Below are 22,133 nucleotides of genomic sequence, written 5' to 3'. Positions count from 1 at the left end.
GGACATATAAACTTAAGAATATATAAAAGTCTCTCATGGTGGGAGGGCTCAGTGGTAGAGCGCATGCTTAGCATGCACGAGGTCCTGGGTTCAATGCCTAGTCCCTCCATTAAAATAAACAACTAAATAAATAACCTAATTATGTCCCCACACAACAAAACAACCCCCCCCAAAAAACCAAAAACAAACAATAAATAATTTTTTTTTTAAAGTCTCTCTACTTAAGCCTAAATTTGAAGAGTTCTAAGCCATTACCTGTTCTTCCTCATTCGCGTGTAAGAGTTCTAATTCAAGCCACTGGAAGACGGTGGTCTTCATTTCTCAGGAAAAGGCCTGGAAACCTATTGGCTTCAGAAGGGTTGGCTTCCTCTCAGGTGATCCTGTCATCCTTAGAGTAGGGAGATGGGGGGCAGGCTGTGATGAGGCTCTAATAGACAGAACAGTGGCTCCCCCAAAGATGTACACATTTTGGCCGTGGAACTTGTGAATGTGTTACCTTACATGGCAAAAGGGAAGTAGGGTTGCAGGTGCTAATCTTGAGATGGAGCCAGTCTAATCAGGAATCCTTAAAAGTGGAAGAGGGAGGCAGAGAGAGGAGCAGAGAAATGCCATGTGAAAAAGACTCAACTTGCTGTTGCTGGCTTTGAAGATGGAGGAAGGGGCCACATGCCAAGGAATGTGAGCAGCCCCTCAGAGCCGGAAAAGATAAGGATAGGGAGCCTTTTCTGGAGCCTCCAGAAGGGAATGCAGCCCTGCCAACACCTCAGTCTTAGCCCAGCCAGGTCTCTATTGGACCTCTGACCTACAGAACTGTACGGTAATAATCTGTGCCGTGATAAGGCTCTAAATTCATGGTAATTTTTTTAAACATTTTTTATTGAGTTATAATCATTTTATAATGTTGTGTCAAATTCTAGTGTAGAGCACAATTTTTCAGTTATACATGAACATACATATATTCATTGTCACATTTTTTTCTCCGTGAGATACCATAAGATCTTATATATATTTCCCTGTGCTATACAGTATAATCTTGTTTATCTAGTCTACATTTTTAAATCCCAGTCTGTCCCTTCCCACTCCCCGCCCCCTTGGCAACCACAAGTTTGTATTCTATGTCTATGAGTCTGTTTCTGTTTTGTATTTATGTTTTGTTTGTTTGGTTTTTTTAGATTCCACATATGAGCGATCTCATATGGTATTTTTCTTTCTCTTTCTGGCTTACTCCACTTAGAATGACATTCTCCAGGAGCATCCACGTTGCTGCAAATGGTGTTATGTTGTCGGTTTTTATGGCTGAATAGTATTCCATTGTATAAATATACCACCTCTTCTGTATCCAGTCACCTGCTGATGGACATTTAGGCTGTTTCCATGTCTTGGCTACTGTAAATAGTGCTGCTATGAACATTGGGGTGTAGCTGTTTTTTTGAAGTAGGGTTCCTTCTGGATATATGCCCAGAAATAAATTCATGGCAATTTTTTAATGATGGCAACAGCAATTGTAGAGGGACTGAGAGAGCTTTGGCCGTCTTTGAGTGACAGAGTGACTGCCTGTTCAGAACCACTCTCCTGTACCTCTTGCTACTAAGCACACTCGATACCAAAGATTTGTTTTTAAGCAGAAATAGATTTATAAAAGGGACATTCAGTAGCTCACAGAAACTCTGGAAAGGCCATAGAACCGGTTCTGGAGCACACAGCCAGGAACCATGTCCAACCAGACCGTGGGACTGTTTTCCTAAAACAACAACAACAAAAATCTATTTATTTATTTCGAAAAGACAGGAAAAGGAAAAACAGCAATAATGGGTCTTTAGTAAGACAGTCACCTCTGTGGGCCACTGGGATTTAGTTCTGTTGGGGACCCTCTGGGAAACTGTACAGCAGATTTCACAGTTGTCTTCCCAGAAGATGGGAGGACTGGGGCTTTTTTCCACTGCCTCCTGTCCCCCGGTGGTTGAGCATTGACCCCGAGGGAGTCAACTGTCTCAGTTTCCAGGTTGTACCTAAACACCAGTGTTCGCATCCTTGGAGCTGCAGCGAGCTCTTTGGCGGGGAAGCAGGGCAGTGCATCGTTTGAGATGGATAGTCTTCAGCACAGCAGAAACTGTGACCCACGGGGGTGAGTGAACTCAAACCCAGGCTGAGAACATGCAGTGTGGGGCATCAGTATCACCTGCCACAAGCCCTCCTAGGATGAGCTGCTGACACCTGCCACCCCTTTCCACCTCTCTCTCCACACGCCCACGTACACCACAAATACACTGTATTTATCACATGCAGGGCACTGTCATTTATTACATCAGTGAGCCTTTGTAATGACCCTATTGGATGCATTTTAAAGAGCTGTAATACTTAGAGGATATTGGAATCATTCCAAAGTGTGCTGGAACAGTTCAATTTTAAAATGTAACTGTGCTAGAAATTACATCTTTTGCAACTATTTGAAATTATGGTGATATTTTTTAGATGTCAACTTTAGAATGTGCAGGGGTGGGGCGCATAGGTTTTTGAAATTCTTTCTGCGGGTAAGCAGCTGAAGATTTTGTAAGCCACTATCCTAGACTTCGGCAGGTGTGTCTTCCCCAGGTGATGTGCCCAGAACCCCTAAAGCGGTTGGTGGGGGAGGAGGGGGTGTGGTGAAGCAGTTAGAGGAGCTTCTGTCACTGCCCTGAAGGAATCCTGGGAAGTTACTGAAAGGAAAATCAAAGCTAGTGACTTTATAGATAGAAAGTGAGTCTACCGTGCTGAAGGTCCAGATGGATGACGGCTGAGCACTCCAGCATCCTGCTCCTGTGGTCCCTCCCAGAGTTTGTGGAAGCTGAGTCAGTGGCTCCAGTGCCATCCCCACTCCAATGTCATCTCCCCTTTCATATTTACTTGATTTTCTTAATATCACCTCCTCAAGCCCTAAGTGTTAAGCTTACTCTATGATCAAAATAGTGAAAAAAAGAGAAAAGACTTCTTCTACTTTCCCAGGAGGGCATTAAGACTTTCCCTTCCAGGGAACCAAATGAACGCTATAGCATAAGCTGCGTGGTGCACTGAGGATGCAGCAGCAGCTGGGAGGTAGTGCTAAGACTGTGCGCGTAGACCGGCTGTAGAGGTGAGTCGATGAACAGTGGCAACAGAAAACCCTTTATGCGGAAAAGAGATGCCTTGTGTCTTACCCAAAGTGATTTTCACAACCAATCAAATTCATCCGCTGTAACCCAGTGTTTCCACTTTCATAAGACGACATTCTCTAATTCACAGGGATAAGCACTTGAGTTCTGTGGTCTCTCTGGAACACATTCTCTCCAAGAGTGAGTTAAGAAAGCTTAAAAAGGTTGTTAGAATTCAGTCTGATCAATAGCTCATACCAAGTTGCAGAAGTGCTTCTCAAGATTGGTACAGTGATCACAGTTCACTTTTCCAGCTGTTTTTTCCCTCCAAATGTTGTCCATGCTAGCAATAGGCATGGTAGGAAAAAACTTTAATGAATAACTTTTCTTGCTCTGATTCCTTTTTGAAACTTAGTAACACAGGGGTAAGAGCTTGGGCTTTGAAGCCAGAAGAGCATGAGTTTACATTTGGGCTCCATCACTTATTAGTTGTGAAGCTTGACTAGTGTGGCGTGGCCGTGATGGTTCCTCCTCTCAGGATTGCTGTGCAGACTCAGCGAGGCCATGTGGGCGGGGAGCCCGGGACACTGGTATGCAATAAACGGTGGCCAGGATTGTCACAATCATCATTATCTTTTGATCTGTAATTTGGTTTCTGGATAGACTGACTGCAGGAAAAAAATCCTATGTGGAAGACTGACCCAAATCTTTTGGCTGTTTTTTTTTTTCATCAGCTAGTTATAAAATCAGAAATTCATATTCTAGTTTAAAATCACTTCTGGTAGGTTTGGTTACTGAAATCATTTCACCAGTTTGATTAACTCTTTGGATTAGAAAACATTTACAAAGACCATCTCATCTAAGTCTCTTAAAAACCTATGAGTCAAACAAACAAATAATGTTACTCCTTTTCCCATTTAGGGAAATGGGAAGTAAGATTAAAACATATTAAATAACCCTCACCTCTGTTCTCCTTTTCTCCTCTCTAGGAGCTGCCCTAATAACCTCTTGTATATATTAAAATGTCCCACATTTCATCAGAGCCCATTTTAAGCTTTCCTTTCCTCTTTTCAGAAGAAAAGAACTCATTCTTTTCTGACCTTCTATAGTACTTAAAGTGTGAACCATATACTTTAGCTCTTTTTAACTCTTCCATTTCTTCCCAATGGTCTCTCTCTCTCTCTCTCTCTCTCTTTTTTTTTTTTTTTTTGCATATCTTTTTTTTTTTTTTTTTTAAACTCTGGCCAGAAAGTCAAGAAACCTCTGAAGACTAGGGATCATGCAACTTAAATATACTTTGGGTCTCAGTCCCTAGGCCCCTTTCCCCATAACTCTCCCCAGTCCAGAGTTGGACTCAGAGCGAGTACCTGGTGGAAACTTGATTGATTCACAGAGAGTTTACCTGAAATGATGGCCTAGAAAATCCACTGCAGGATAAAAATGGAGAATCACTCCTTGGGGACTGCTATCTAAGAAGCAGGACAAAAATGTTCCTGCTGGAAAATTGAAATGCAAAAAGCCAGCACGGGCAGGGAACACATCACTTCTCTGCAGCTTCCAGCGCTGATTCTGGCTATCCCCATCATACCTCTCTAAGTTTATACTACCTGAACATGCCTTTAGTCACAGTGTCCCCCAGTCGTGGCACTGTGACCATGTGTAGGTGGGGACATCCTTCTGTGGCTTTATGACACTCTGTTCTGCCTTCTGCGGGGATGAGAATCAACTTCATTGTCTACAAAAAAAAATTAAACAACTCTTAACCGAGGGATGCTAAATAGCAACTGATATTTTTGGAGACTCTCTTAAATTAGGACAGCTGAGTTTAATGGAAAAATAAACATCTTTTGTACTGAATATCTGTTGCATATTGTTGCATGCTGACTATCAGCCTAGACAGAATTTTCCCATTTGTTTCTTTCCATCCTGGTTCTTTTTATGATTTATTATATAATCAAATAGATACTCCTTATAAATTCCACATGGCAAGATATTCCTGGGGTTCTTTCAGAACACAAAATTCCAGATTCTTCCCAATGATTCTGATTACCAGGGTTCCTATCTCCTGAACCACTGTTTCTCCCCCAGTGAAAAAAGCAAAGCTCCTGAAGACTCTACCAAATCCTGGTGGAGTCATGTTCACCAGGCGAATGCTTCTCAGTGTTAAAGTTCAGACGAATCAACTGGGAATCTTGTTAAAATGAAGATTCAGTTTCACAGACCTGATGTGGGACCTTTGACTCTGCCTTCTGACACAGAGATGGTGCTGGTGCCCCTGGCCCACAGACCACATTTTGGGTAGCAATGTTCCACACAGAATTGGGTCTCCACGGAAAGGCAGGTCCTTGAGAGCCTGACCAAAAGTTCTTGTGTGGAAGCAGATGTGGTCCCTATCACTGGAGGTCAGAAAGGTCCTTAAATTTTTTTGTTGTTCTTTGTCTTTTTGTTTTTATTTTTAATTAATGAACTTTATTTTTTAAGAGCAGTTTCAGGTTCACAGCAAAATCGAGCAGAAAATAGAGTTCATACATAGCCCTCTCTACCCACACATACATACTCCCCTACCCTCAACATCCCTCATCACTGTGGCATATTTGGTACAATCGATAAACCAACATGGGCACGTTATTATCAACCAAAGTCCATAGTTTACATTAGGGTTCATTCTTGATGCTGTACATTCTGTGGGTTTTGACAAATGCATAATGACATATAGTGGTAGCCACCACTATAGTATCATACAGAACAATTTCATTGCCCTAAAAATCCCTTGTGCTCCATCTATTCATTCCTCCCTCCCTCCCTCTCCCCAAACCCCTGGAAACCACAATCTTTTTATTCTTTCTGTAGCTGTGCCTTTTCCAGAATGTCCTTTGGTTGGAATCATACAGCTTGTAGCCAGAAAGGTCCTAAGTTTTAGGTGATCTTGGTCTGAAAGCATAACAAGCTGGGGAAGACCTGAGTTTCTAAAGGAAAATGGGTAGCTGCTTCTTAGGGTGTAGTAAGAAACAGCTACTGCCTGGGAGCTCTCCCTGGTGCTGCTGGAGACTTCTTCCAAGTCTTTCCTCACAGGATCCCCTCCTGAATTTCAGCTCTTTTGTCTAAAACATCAGTCTAAATCCTTGCTTGAAAATATGCCCGGCTTGGACTTGGATGCTGTACTATCCCTCTTATTTATTTCTGGCCAATACCTGGTCCTGCCTGGGAAAAGGTATTCAGACCTTTAAGCTCTTTCCTTGGGGATGGATTTTTCTAAACCATCAAACCCCAATTGTCTGTCTATCTATCCATCCATCCATCCATCATCTGTCTCTGCTTTAATTTAATGTTTTTGACCAGGAAAGGAAAAGAAAGTTCATTAAGGCCATATTTTCATAAACAAACTAAGGTAAAGGGATAGCATATGTGCCTTTTACATAGCTTGTGTTCAGTGCATACCTTTTTAAAAAAAATTGAGGTAAAATACACAGAAATAAAATTAAGCATTTTAAAGTATACCATTTATGTATTGCAGTATTCAGTATACGTGTACTTTCATGCTGTTTTGCAACCACTCCTTCTGTCTAGTCCCAGAAAACATTTAATGCATATTAAGAAAATTTTTTTTGTCGGGGAGATAGGTAACTAGGTTTATTTATTTGTTTTTAGAGGAGATAGTGGGGATTGAACCTGGGACCTCGTGCATGGTAAGCATGCGCTCGACCATTAATGCATACGTTTTGAAAGCTATGTGAAAACAAAGATTCCTTGGGTGATTCAGAAGAAATTTCTGTCATTGATTTAATTCATTAAGCAATTTATTAACTCTTAAAACTATAAATATTTTAATTGTATGAATAGTTTTTCACTTTGTCTTTTATTTGCTATGTGGTAATGATAATAACAGCTATTATTCATGGAATGTCTACAAATGCCAGACACTTTACATATATTTTCTTTTTTTCCATTCTTTTTTAAAAAAATTTTTATTGAAGTATAGTCAGTTTACAATGTGTCAATTTCTGATGTACAGCATAATGCTTCAGTCATAGATGTACATACATACATTCTTTTTCATTATAGGTTACTATAAGATGTTGAATATAGTTCCCCGTGCTATACAGAAGAAACTTTTTTATTTTATATATAGTAGTTAGTATCTGCAAATCTCGAACTCCCAGTTTATCCCTTCCAACCCCCTTCCCTCTCTGGTAACCATAAGTTTGTTTTCTATATCTGTGAGTCCGTGTCTGTTTTGTAAGTAAGTTCATTTGTGTCTTTTTTTTTTTTTCAGATTCCACGTGTAAGTGATATCATATGGTATTTATCTTTCTGGCCTCCTTCACTTAGAATAGCAATCTCCAGGTCCATCCATGTTGCTGCAAATGGCATTATTTTATTCTTTTTTATGTCTGAGTAGTATTCCATTGTACAAATATACCACAATTTATTTATCTAGTCATCTGTTGATGGACATTTAGGTTGTTTCCATGTCTTGGCTACTGTAAATAGTGCTGCTGTGAACAGTGAGGTGCACGTATTCTTTTCAAATTTGAGTTCCCTCTGGATATATGCCCAGGAGTGGGATTGCTGGATCATATAGTGACTCTCTTTTTAGTTTTTTAAGGAATCTCCATACCGTTTTCCATAATGACTGCACCAAACTACATTCTCACCAGTAGCATAGGAAGGTTCCCTTTTCTCTACACCCTTTCCAGCATTTATTGTTTGTGGCCTTTTTAATGATGGCCATCCTGACTGGTATGAAGTGATACCTCATTGTAGTTTTGATTTGCATTTCTCTGAGAATTAGTGATATTGAGCATTTTTTCATATGCCTATTGGCCATTTGTATGTCTTCACTGGAAAATTTCTCGTTTTGGTCTTCTGCCCATTTTTGCACTGGGTTGTTTGTTTTTTTGCTGTTATTAAGTTGTATGAGCTGTTACTATAGATCTGTAATTGACTCCTTGAAATAGAACTTTTTGGGTTGTTTGTTTTTGTTAAGGTGTATGAACTGTTTGTATATTCTGGAAATTAAGCCTTTGTCAGTTGTGTCAGTTGCAAATATTTTCTCCCATTCCATAGGTTGTCTTTTTGTTTTGTTTATGATTTCCTTTGCTGTGCAAAAGCTTCTAAGTTTAATTAGGCCACATTTGTTTATTTTTGCTCCTATTTCTATTGCTTGGGTACACTGCCCTAGGAGAACATTGCTAAGATTTATGTCAGAAAATGTTTTGCCTATGTTTTCTTCTAGGAAGTTTATAGTGTCTTGTCTTATGTTTAAGTCTTTAAGCCATTTTGAGTTTATTTTTGTGTATGATGTGAGGGACTGTTCTAACTTCATTTATTTACATGCTGCTGTCCAGTTTTCCCAAAACTACTTGCTGAAGAGAAAATATTTTCTCCATATTCTTGCCTCCTTTGTCTAAGATTAATTGACCGTAAGTGTGTGGGTTTATTTCTGGGCTCTGTATTTCTGTTCCATTGATCCATATGTCTATTTTGTGCCAACACGACACTGTTTTGATTACTGTAGTTCTATTGTATTGTCTGAAGTCTGAGAGTTATTCCTCCAGCTTCATTCTTTTTCTTCAGTATTGCTCAGGCAATTCTGTGTTTTTTGTGATTCCATACAAATTTTAGGATTATTTGTTTTAGTTCTGTGAAAAATGTTCTGGGTAATTTGATAGGGATCACATCAAATCTGTAGATTGCTTTGGGTAGTATGGCCATTTTAACAATACTAATTCTTTCAGTCCAAGAGCATGGGCTATCTTTCCATTTGTTTAAATCATCTTTAATTTCCTTAATCAGTGTTTTGTAGTTCTCATCATATAAGTCTTTCACCTTCTTGGTCAAGTTTATTCCTAACTACTTTTTTAAAATACAATTTTAAAGGGTATTGTCTCTTTACTTTCATTTTCTGATATTTCATTGTTAGTGTAAAGAAATGCAACTGAATTCTGTATGTTAATCCTGCATCCTGATACCTTGCTGAATTCTTTTATCAGGTCTAGTAGTTTTTGTGTGGAACCTTTAGGGTTTTCTATACATAGTATCATGTCATCCACATATACTGACAATTTTACCTCTTCTCCAATTTGGATCTCTTTTATTTTTTTTTCTTGCCTGATTGATATGGCTAGGACTTCCAAACCTAGAAGTGGTGAGAGTGGGCATCCTTGTCTTGTTCCAGATTTTAGTGGGAAGACTTTTAACTTTCCACAATTGAGTATTATATTGGCTGTGAGTTTGTCATAAATAGCTTTTATTATGTTGAGATATGCTCCCTCTCTATCCACTTTAAATGGGTGTTGAATTTTATCAAATGCTTTTTCTGCATCTGTTGAGATGATCATGTGATTTTTTTTGTCCTTTCTTTTGTTGATGTGATGTATCACATTGATTGATTTGTGTAAATTGAACCATCTTTGTGTCTTTGGGATGAATCCAGCTTGATCATAGTGTATGATCTTTTTTATGTGTTGTTGGGTTCTGTTTGCTAATATTTTGTTGAGAATATATTTTCTTATTTAAGCCTCAGAACAACCTAATTAAACAGGAATTATTATTAAGTCTTGACAGAAAAGAACACTGAAGCTCAGAGATTTTAATTAACTTGCCCAGGTCCACACAGTTACCCAGTGGCAGAGCTGAGGCTTAATCCAAGCCAGTATGACTCCAGGACTTGATCTCTTAATCACAACAAAATAGTACCTCATGTGGACACAGAGTTATTCTCTGTTGCAAGTATGGATTTTAAAGAAAGTTCAACTGTCACCAAGCAAGAAACTGGATACATGTAAACTCAAGATTATATGCTTGGAAACAATAAATGAGGAAAATAACAGAACACCAGAAATCTTCATAGAGCTGTTCAAAATTAGGGAGATTTACCAGAAGTTTTTTATTTAATTTAAAGGACTTGTATTTAATTATTCACCTGTCAGGATTTTTAAATCACAGTTTTAAACTATTACCTCCTTTCTCTTGAGTCACTGATTTCCCTTTACTGGATCACTACTGTCAGAAAGGAAAGCTGTTCTAATGTCTTATATTTTAAAAACCAAAATAAAACAAAATAAAAAATCTTTCTAATTACCCTCCTATTTTTCTGCTCCCCTTCATTGCAAGACTCCTTGAAAGCATCTCTATGGTCATTACGTCTTCATTCCCATCTTTTCCTCAGCGTGCTCAGTTAGAGACTCTGTCCCCATCACTCCACTGAAACAGCCCTCATCAAGGTCACCAATGGCCTCCATGTTGCCAAATCCATCACTTTCTTCTGGGGCATGAACGTCTGAAACTTTTCAGCAGCCATTGACCCAGCTGACCACTGGGTCAACACTCTCCTGGGAACTCTTCTTTGCCTACTGCGTCACCATACTCTCCTGGTTCTCTTTCAACTATACAGGCTCTTCCTTCTCAATCTCCTTTCTGAGTTTTTGGTTCTTGACTCCAGGCATCTGGTTCCTTTTTCTCTAACCGAGGCCTTGGTTCCAGGACCCATGCAATCCGCCATCTGCCTATCTCCCTTAGTTGATCTCATCCGGTCCCATGACTTTAAGTGCCTTCTATATGCTAATGCTAATCAAATGGTGTCTTCTGTTCAAACTCTCCCCCAAAGTTCAGACTCACAGTTCCAGCTGCCACCTTGAAAATCCTTGCTAGAGGTCTAATAGGCATCTCATACTTAACATCTAAAACTGAACTCTTGATTTCTGCCCCTAAACTTGATCCCCCCACAGAACTCTACATCTTATACATGGCATCATAATTTACCCAGTTGCTCAGACTGAGAAAACAACCACCTTGATCTTCTTTCCTCCATCCCTAACTAGTTCATGACAAGTTTGCTTGACTCTACCTTTACATCATATCCAAGATCAGTCCAATTCTATCTCCATCTCCCCTGCCACCATTGAAATCCAACCTGTCATCACACTTCATTACAATATACACAATATACACAACTGGAATTTGACACATTGTAAAATGATTATAAATCAATAAAAAATGTTAAAAAAAAAAAAAACAAACAATATACACAACAGCCTTAAAACTAGTTTCCCTGCCTTCTCTTATGCCCTCCTGTAATTCATTCTCCAGATTCATTCCACCAGAGCAAATCAGATCAGGTTAGTCCCCTGCTTAAAGCTGTCCTTCAGTTCTCATCTCACATAAAACCCTAACTCTTTCCCGTGGCTTTCAAGCTCCTACATACACTGCCCTCTGAGTCCATCCAGTAGCCCCCTCTCTTCCTCTCTTTCTAAGCTTAAGCCACACCAGCCTCCTTTTAGCCCAGACATATCAAGCCCCTTCTTTACTGGCTGTTCCTTCTGCCTAAAATTCTGTTCCCCTCGATCTCCACATAGCTGACTTTAGAACATCCAGCTGTCAGTTGTACACTGTCTTCTTAGAGAAGTCCATGCTAGTCATCCTTTTTAACTAGCCAACGTGGCTTGTCAGTCCTGGCTTCGTCACTATCCTATGGCTCTTTTTATTTTCTCCATCCACCTCATCACTGTCTAAAATTGCTTTGCTTGCTTATTATATAAGCTTAAAATATAAGCTCCATGAGGGTACAGACTACACAGTGACTCCTGTATCCCCTATGCCTAAAATAGTGCCCATCACCGTCTAGCTTCTCAACAGAGGAGAAAATTGAGGCTCAGAAAAATTAAATGATGCACCCCAAATCATCCAGTTAGTAAGAGATGAAGCCACAATTTGAACCCAAGTCTTTTCATTCTGAATTCTGGCGTCCTTCTGTTACATGATCATTCATGTTGTGTACATTCAGCAGGCAATTATTTTTATTATCTGAGTTATGGAAAAAGGCCCCCTGGCTTTGTTATTCCTAATGCTTATAGAAAGCTAACTAAAATAAATTTTTTTCTTTTTCCTTGCTGTAAAACATTATATTTACACACACACACACACACACACACACACACACACACATCATACCTTATATGAATACTCTACAGTATCTGGAAAGTGTTGCTGTATTAATAAAATAGGCCTTACCTTGACTATTCTATTTTTATTGGGCTAAAACTGACAGGAAAACCATACAGGGTTTTTTTTTCTGTCAGAAAGTTATTAAAATATATTTGGCACAATTTACTATGCAGTCAATGGGTTTATGTTCTTTTGAACAAAATTGGTTTTTAAATTAGTGTCTTAAGTCCTCTTAAAAAGGTTTCAGAATGCCGTTCTCAGAGGGAAGAATTGTGGTTTGCTAACCACACATTTTGAAAGTGCCCAATATAGAAATACAGAAATTATGTCCTAGGAAGAAAGGCAGTAATGAGACTCTTAAATAAATACCCAGAGGATTTTCAAAATAATAGGTACATGTACTTTTGAAATACTTGGTGATTTTTTTTCTTGTAGCTTTGGATTTTTCTTTTTCTTTTCTTTTTTTTTTTTTTTTATCAGAGAAATACATGTACCTAGCTTATTAAGTCAAAGATACTGATACTGGTGTTTCTTGATGTTTCACTGTTAAATATTATCTGTTGACTTTCCGTGGAAGGTGAGGATTTTGTGGGAGCCCATGACTGGGTTAACAAATTGTAACAGACCCCAGCCGCTTCTGGGCTGGTGGCCTGCTTTAACATATCTATAAGAATGTATATTATTCCCCTCTCCCCATGACTTCCTTAAGAAGGTAAACTGTAGGCTCCCAAAGGAATGAGTCTTGGGCTGGAATGATAAACAAGTTATAAAAAGCTGCAGACTCAGAGGTGAAAATGCTGGTTAGCCAATGACAGGTAAGACCCCCAGAGGGGGGCAACCTAAGACAGACACAGCCGCCTGAGTCCAAGAAAAATGTTAAAGCAGCTGTTTCTCATACATTCCGCCCTGATAAGCTGTAAGGCTCGCTGATATCAACACAAATATGACTTGCTAAAACCTAGAGGGCCTTCTGACCTTGAGCCAGACCCTACAATCTAAATCCCACCCTGTCTTTCCCTAAATTCCTGCATTCCATCACACAATGGTCAGTGATTTCCTAAATTCCTGCATTCCATCTCACAATGGTCAATGATTTCTCCTCTGATTGTAGACAATAAATGTGGGAGCAATTGAGAGGTTCGGGGAGTTGGCTCCCGACTCCCTCTCCCTCTCTTGACTTTCTCCACAGAGTCTTGAGTAATTCATTCCATTTCAGTGGGACTTCTGCTGGCCAGAACCCACGACTGGTGACGAACCCACAGGATTTAGCTTTCTTAGAGGCCTCAGTCTACCTTCTGCCCCATGAACTTCTCTTCCAATCTTCCCAATATGGTGATGTAACAATTTTTGATTAAACTTGCAATGTTAACATTATGTCTGCTGTTCGCAGCTAAGCTATGTATAACTGCACAATTTTCTTCTTTTCTAGGCATTAACAATTGCCTTTTTTTGGCCATTGGTTTAGTTCTTTGTAGACGTCTCACTAACTCATCTACAAACTTTTGGATAGAACTATAACTCCTTTCACTATGGTACCAACATATTAGGCAATCTGTTTCTCTCTCTGTGCATCTCTCTCTCTTTCCTTCTTGCCTCAGTTGGCCTGGGTTGTTCTCCCTAAGACCTGCTGGACATCAGTCCTGAGATTACTTTTATCATATTTCTAAGAATTCTCTTTGCTACTGTCTTAGAGTGGATCCTCCACTTTCTGGGCCCACACTTATTTCTTTTTGGTTTACATTTCTCAGTAAATTCCTGAGAAAATGTGCAGACGGGATTCCTTTTTGGGGGGAAGTAGCATATACGAAAATGTCTTTATTTTGCCCTCAGACTCAATGGATAGTTTAGCTGGATGTAGAATTCCAGAATGGAAATAAATAAATTCAGAATTCTAAAGATAGTGATCTTGCTTCCAGTGTTACTACTGAGAAATCTGATGCCATTCTGGCTCCTGATTCTCCGTATGTGATATACTTACAGCCAGAAGATTTTAGGATCTTCTCTTTATCTCTAGTGCTCTGAAATTTCAAAATGAATTACCTTGGAGCCGACAACATAATGCCATTTGCAGCAACATGGATGTCCCTGAAGAATGTCATTCTAAGTGAAGTAAGCCAGAAAGAGAAAGAAAAATACAAATGAGATTGCTTATATGTGGAATCTAAAAAATAAAAAAGAACATAAATACAAAACAGAAACAGACTCATAGACATAGAATAAAACTTGTGGTTGCCAAGGGGGAGCGGGGTAGGAAGGGACAGACTGGGAGTTCAAAATTTGTAGATACTGACAGGCATATGTAGAATAAATAAACAAGATTATACTGTATAGCACAGGGAAATATATACAAGATCTTGTGGTAGCTCACAGAGAAAAAAAATGTGACAATGGATATATGTGTGTTCATGTATAACGGAAAGATTGTGCTCTACACTGGAATTTGACACAACATTGTAAAATGACTATAACTCAATAAAAAATGTTTTAAAAAATGAATTACCTTGGTTGGAGTCTTTGTTTACTCACGGTGCCGAGTACTTGGTTCTGTTCAGTCTAAATACTAATGTCTTTCCGTTGCAGGAAGTTTTCTTGAATGATTTCTGTAACTTCAGAGGTCTTACTATGGGCAGTCATATTTGTTGTCCTGTCATTCAGTATTGCTCATAAAAATGCCTATGTTGAAGTTTTTAAAGCTTTATTTATAATTTTTTCTCTTTAAACTTAATGAAAGGGAAGCTGATACCAGCTGTGAAAATTTTTCTATAACTATCATTATTATTTTCTCCCCTTGGAAAAAAGGGTAGATGCTTCCTTAAAAAGAGAAATGCCAAACTGATTCTATGAAGGTTAGATACTGGATATGCTTATGTTTTAAACTTACAGTGAATTAGCATGAATTCTGTATTTGTCACTGTAACCTATCCAAAAAAAAGATGTTCTGACTTTTGAGTACTGAAATTACCAAAATAAAATAGTCAAACCAATATTAATTAGCTGTTCACTTTTCTGACTAGATTTGGGAGAATATAAGCCAGGAAAAGCTCAGCCCTAACTTCTGATGTAAGAGACTTGGGCCAAGATACTAGTCAGGAATGCGCCACGTCCACTTCTGTTGCTTAGAACAGGGTAGGCAGGTGGAGAAAAGAACCTCAGAGGGTAGAACCCAGGTCAGGTGGTGGTACGGTTAGGGAGGTAAAAGTCTTCCTTGTTCTGGTGATGCTTTGAAATCCTACTTTACTGTTCAGGAGACTCAACCAAACAGCTGAAAGCAGGGACCAGGTAATTATCTGGCGTTCTTGGGGGTGAGGGTAGTCACTGATTCTTCAGTCATCGCTGGCTACATTCATCCTTAGAGATGTCCACTGTGAGCAGAATGACTTCAACGGGCCGTAGGAGGAAGGAGGATGGGCTGGTGATGCCATCCGCACCTTGCCCACAGCACCAAATACATAGGCTTCTTTCCCTTTTGAAGAGCCTGGGTGGGTACTTTGGTTGAATCATACAGGTGGGGCAGGAAGAATTCAGATAAATAAGATAGAAGCCAAAATATGACAATCTCACTCATTGTTCTTAGAGAAAAGGGACTTTGGAATTTGTGTCAGCTGCAGCCGAAAAAGATCAAGGATGTTGGGACCTGTACGTCCATTTGACTAGGACGTTAATAACTTCATGCAAGGGAAAGGATGGTTTGGGGTGTGGCTGACGCCAGAAGGACACTTAGACTTGTTCCAAGACAAGCAACGTCAGTAATAATGTGAGGAGTGAGTCAGCCAGATTAATTACCAAATTCTGTCTGCATGTGTAAGATAAAGCAGTTGAGCCAACATTAATTAGTCCTCCACTCTTCTGATTGGCTCCTGGGAGAAAATAGCAATAATAAAATTTATATGATACTAGATACAGTAAATAATATTAAAATAGTAACTAAAATGGTATTGTAAATTTTTTTACATAAGTTAGTGCCTTTGACCTCCATGAGAACCCAATGAAGTAGGCACTACATTACCCCCATTTTACAGATGATGGAAGTGAGTCAAAGGGAGGTTAAGTAACTAGCCGAAGTACATGCCAACAGTTTGCAGCTTCAAGAATGTGTCAGATTTACAATTTATGATTCTAAGGGGAACAGAAATTTATTTAAGTCTACTGCATGACTATAGTCGGGGGGCGGGCTATGGCTCCTGATAGAAAATTCTAAAACTTGTTCACATTGCCTTGGGAAATCTGCTAAAAGTACATGAAAACAATTCAGGTGTATCCAACTGCTGGAGAGGAAACAAAGGATTATACTTGATATTTCTTTTTTAAGAGCAACTGTATGAAAACGAATACACACACACACACACACACACACACACACACGACTGGGACATTGTGCTGTGCACCAGAAATTGACACATTGTAACTGAATATACTTCAGTAAAAAAAGAACAACAGCATAATATTAATTTCAATGTATATTGAATGTATATTGTCTATTAATTTAAGACTTAAAATATCACTCTGTATACCTTTTGCTAGCAAGCATGCACTCATAAAGAACTTACTTCAGTTTTATTATTTAAGAAGATGCTCAAATCCCAAAACAGTTTTGGCTCTGTCTAGTTCAGACTAAAGATTCTTTTATCAGGTTTATTTGGAAAATTACACTAAACCTTCACTCTTTGCCAGTATCAACCTGGGTGAAGGTGTAAGAAAACAGATAGAGTGTTAAAATTAATTTGCTCTCCCCAAAGTAAAATCTTTTATATGTTACTATTCATATTCTTTGATGTGTGCAGTCCTGCGGGGAAGGAAACAACTTTTATTCAGGTCACACTATGCCGCACACTTCACCCACTGAATAGGCCTGTGATATGTTTTTCCGTCCTAGTCTCATGCAGTCATTGGAAGGTGGCATCAGAAGTGCCCAGGTTCAAATTCCACCATACTACAAAAACGGTACTTACATTTTACACTATACATGTCATCACTGTTTTATTTATTTATTTTATTTTGGCGGGGGGAAGGTAGTTAAGTTTACCTATTATTTTCGGAGGAGGTACTGAGGATTGAACCCAGAACCTTGTGTATGCTAAGCATGCGCTCTACCACTGAGTTACAGCCTCCCCCTCTCATGTCTTTATTCTTACATGAAATCTAACCATGGCCAATGACACGAAAAGTCATTGTCATATTTCAAATATGAGAACGTCAACGACCAACATCTGAAAACCCCACGCACTAATCAAGATTGTCAACAATTCATTTATTGATCTACCAGCCCTGTCAAATATCTCTTCATGATGAAAGTTTGTCTCTCTGTTAGAAATCTGCTTATTTACAAACCCTCACGGGACTCTTCCTAGCTATCCGCTATACATCAGACACAATAACTGCCTTTTCACACATTACTTATATCTGCCGAGATCTGAATTATGGATGAATGATCCAATACCTCCATGCAAATGGAGCTTCCATAGTCTCTACCTGTGTATTCCTTCAGTCTAGTGCTGAACAGCTGTGGGGCTTGGACAAGCTATAGTAATGTCTTTAAACCTCAGTTTTACTCACAGACTGTTGCAAGGAATAAATTAAATGCTGTAATAGGTAAAGCATTTAGCCTTGTGCCTAACACATAAACATTGGCTATCACAGCACTGGGGCCAGGGTCAAGGTGAGGCGAGTAAGGCACTCATCTCAAGTGCAAAATTTCAGGGGGTGCTTAAAAAACTCAGTAATGAACCTAAATAATGTTTTAATGCAATACTGTTAAAAATCAAAATTAATGCAAAAAATCCAAGATGAATAAAACATCCAAATTTTCAGTAAGGACAGGAGCAATAGTCCTGATTTTTTCTTCGCCTTGCTCAAATGTGGCCTTGCATGGCACCGTGTGACGTGTACGTGGTGTGTATTGTCATGTGGTGGGTTTTAACATTTCTTCTTTGTTGTTGAACCCAAATGAAATTTTTTAAATTCTCTTACCTGTGCGGGTCACTGTCCAGCAATGTGTGACTTGGTAGGGTAGCTAAAACAAACCATCAGCTTCTGTGGGGTCCCGCTGTCTAAACTGAGGTGTCCTGACTGGTCAGTACACGGTAAATGGACATGAATGTTTGCTCAGCTAAACTGAACTGAGCTATTGGAGGATGAAACTTCAGAACCACTTAAAGTCTGTACAGTATCTATTTGGCCTATTTTCTGAAAATTATTGAAAAGAAACATTTTCCAAAATCAAAGTGCAATGGAATTTTTCTATAATGCTCCTTCTGTCACTGAACTTTTTTTTTTAACTTTTGAAGGATAGTCAGTTTATAATGTTATATCAATTTCTGGTGTCCAGCATAATGTTTTAATCATATATATACATACGTGTATTTGTTTTCATATTCTTTTTCATTATAGGTTACTATAAGATATTGAATATAGGTCCCTGTGCTCTACAGTAGAAACTTGTTTATCTATTTTATATATAGTAGTTAGTGTCTGCAAATTTATCCCTTCCTTTCCCCGCTAGTAACCATAGGTTTATTTTCCATGTCTGTGAGTCTGTTTCTGTGAAGTGGGTTTTGGATGAAGCAGTTTTATTATAAAGTTATTCTAGAACTTGTGGCCATAAACTCTTTGGATAAATCCTCCTTTAGTCCAGATCTCACTCTCTGGTGAGCAGTGTCATGTTAGGTCTCAGTTGTATGGACAAGCCATAGCACCACACGACCACACACCCAGGCTTCCTCTGTCCTCCTATGTACACCAGCAGTCATCCAAGTTAAGGCACAGATGACACTTCCTAGGTTAGCACTGCTGGGGAGAATCTTCCAATATTTTATGCTTCCCTGCTGGTTGTGCCTTTATTATAATTACTTTTAAAAATCCTTGCGAGATGGATAGACACCAACAAATTCATAAGCAAAACACAATATTTGAGAGAATTAGTCAACACAAGGAAGGAAATTATTAACAGAAATAGATAAGTCAATTACAGTTCACTCAAAACATATGAAAAATCCATTATTTTTACTTATGAAAGAGAAAAACAAGGGACTTCCATGACTTGAAGATGTTACTCTTATCAACAAAGAAAAACCATGAAGAATAACACATATTATGCTAACTGGTTGTTAATGCAAGTTTTTAATTGGTTATTTAGAGAATAATGTCCCAAGGTCTGAGCCCCATCTTTGTTCAACGTAAGATGTTTCTTATTTGATGAAAGATTTCTTTCTTTCTTTCTTTTTTAATTGAAGTATAGTCAGTTTACAATGTTGTGTCAATTTCTGGTGTACAGCATAATGTTTCCATCTTGCATACTCATGCATATGTTCCTTTTCATATTCTTTGTCATTATAGGTTACTACAAGGTATGGAATATAGTTCCCTGTGCTATACAGTAGAAACTTGTTTCCGTCCAGTTTTGTGAGGATTCTCCTTGTAGTTCTGATAGTAAGAGATAGTCTGCCAAAGTTCAGTAGGTACTTTGTGTGAATTGTTCTGTTTGTAGATGTAGCTTTTGTTGTATTTGTGGAGGGTGAACACAGCATCCATCTACCCTGCCATCTTGGCAATCCCCTCACTGATGAGAGATTTTTAAAAAGGAAATGGATATGGTGATGATGAAATTAGAGGCAGAATTTAGATTGAGCTGGTCAGTGCAGAATGATGTATTACGCTCTTCATTTCTTCACAACTCAAACAGTACATATAAATGCAGACTGTTTTCTCCTATCTTGAAAATGTTCACTCAGCACTAAAAACTTCTCTATTGACCTTGTCTCGCCCCGTTCCTGCACTGCCAATCTTCTCTAGAGAGTGACCCACACCTGCCCTTGCATTTTTCTGGCACCCAGTCTTTTCTTAACCCACAGCAGTCTGATAACTCAAAAATACCCAAGAAGCTCACCAGCGATCTTCTATTCACCAAATTTTCTTGACTTCTTTGGGACTTGTCACCTTGCAACTTTCCACCTGGGGCTCCTCAGATGTTATCCCTAATGTCTCTGGTTCTTCCTCATTGTTCCCTTTGTGGGAAACCGCTTCCTATTTCTGGTTCTTGTATATGACCACTCCTCGTGGGTTGATCTTTGATGCTCTGTTATTGGTAAGGAAGACTGTAGATCTTAACACTCCACTGAGTTACAAGCTTGGGTTGAGAATTGCTGAATACAAAATAAAATGCTAACCCACAATCATCCTGCAGGGCTTAGCACAGTCTCAGCCTAACTGCTTTCCAGCCTTTTTACAAATACCACTTTTGACCTACACAATCCCTTCACCTTGACCTAGGTAAGCCTGCCTGTTGGCCTCAGAGATACCCTGTACATCATATGTTCATGACTATTGGTAGTGCCGAGACACCACCAAGGACTAGAACTCAGCTGTGCCATAAATCACTGTAAAAAAAATTCCCAGGGTGGGGTGGGGGGAGTACAGCTCAGTGGCAGAGTGCATGCCTCACAGGCAGGAGGTCCTGGGTTCAATCCTCAGTACGTCCATTAAAATCAATCAATCAATCAAATTACCTCTCCCAAAATTTTTTTTAAAAAATTAAAAAAAAATCTCCACAGTGTCTAGCACAATATACTGCACCAATTATTTGTATTTAATGACTGGTTGGCGAATAGTATTGCCAACCATAAAGTTTATAAAATTGCTCTCTTTGATGAAACTTATTTTGGTCATTTTTGCCAATATAAAATAATCTGTGATAAATCATAGCTTTTTAATTAAAGTAATGCAAAAAAAATCCATTTTCTGTAGTGAGTCACAATCCAACAATTCTGGAAAAACAGATAGTTCTTTCAAATTTATCATACAGAAATAGTTTGAGTTGGAAAAAAAGGAGGCTTAAATCATTGTGCAGTAAATTTTGTCTCCTCAGGATTCAAAACATGTCACATGAACGGGGGCAAAAAAGGTCAGAAGTGGGAAGTCGTGGGTCTAATTTAAGGCTACTGTGAAACTTCAGGATTTCTATTGAAGAATTCAGAATTTGAAAGCTCTACTATTATTTGTCTTCTTATTAATGAAGCTTGTAAAATTTTGGATTCTGTTCATGTTAATTGATATAATTTTTAAAAAAGAAATCACAGCCAGCTGGAAAAAAATGGTGTATTTCTATGTAGCAAGGGCCCCTCACTTACCACGCCCTCTTCTTCTCTGCCCTTGAGAGTGATGGAGTCTTGTCGCAGGTGCAGCACAAAGTACGCTTTGAAGCAGCAGAGGTAGCAGGAGGGAGTTTCCTTTATTGTATGGATGCTCTACTCTGAGGATTATAAGGATCACTGCCACTCTCCTAGGAAGCCAGGGATGGGTGCCCTGCAGCCTCTGAATCAAGGGTGTGGCAGGATGGAGCCGGGAACAGGGGAGAGAGTGGAATTGTAAGCAGGGAGGGGCAGTGAGGCAGAGGGGACTTTCCTGTGCCCGTCTGAGATGCACACCTTACACACTAGAAGGCAATCCAGTGGGGACCTGAGAGAAACATTTTCAGCCTTTCTTGGGATTCTTGATGATGGGCTCTGGGTTTGAATGAGTACTTTCCGGGAAGACCTGCACATCCTTCCAGACATAGCGGTGAGTTATGTATGTTTCAAATATATTTTCATTGGCAGAAAGTCAGGGAAACTGAATGATACTGTTATCACCATGACATAAGATTCAATTCAATCTATATTTACTGAGTGCATACCATGTGCCAGGCAGTGGGAATCTAAGGGGGAAAAGGAAAGACAAATTGATGAGTTAAAAGGATACTCTTAGGTGAGATCGCCACACCACAGCTCTCAAGGTCATGCACTTTCCTTATCACTATAACAGTCTCCTCCGTGTCTGTGGTTCTTTGATGTGTCTCAGGCTGTAAGCTCTCTGAGAGCAGAGACACGTGTCTTTTTCTTCTTCACATCGTGTATTAGCGCGAAGCACAGTTTCTAGCGTTTGACAAGCATCCAATAAACATTGTTCATTGAACGTTATGGATGCATTAACCCTTCTTGGGGGTGTCATCCCGTTGTACAGGTATGGAAACACAACATCCAAGACCACACAGAAGTAACTGCTGGAGGGAGGATTGCAGAACAGCTCAGCCTGACTCCACAGCCCAGG

At 39.2% G+C, this 22,133-nt stretch overlaps 1 protein-coding gene across 1 annotated transcript in view; it reads left to right on the top strand.

Annotated features, from left to right (window-relative positions):
- The window catches only part of FAM81A (family with sequence similarity 81 member A), a 105,305-nt gene that overhangs the window by 27,363 nt on the left and 55,809 nt on the right, over nt 1-22,133 (top strand). The window lies entirely within an intron of this gene.

The sequence above is a fragment of the Camelus dromedarius genome, chromosome 5, assembly GCF_036321535.1.
Source record: "Camelus dromedarius isolate mCamDro1 chromosome 5, mCamDro1.pat, whole genome shotgun sequence".
NCBI lineage: Eukaryota > Metazoa > Chordata > Mammalia > Artiodactyla > Camelidae > Camelus > Camelus dromedarius.
The sequence above is the reverse complement of the archived record's forward strand: the minus strand, read 5'-3'. Positions and strand labels throughout refer to the sequence as shown.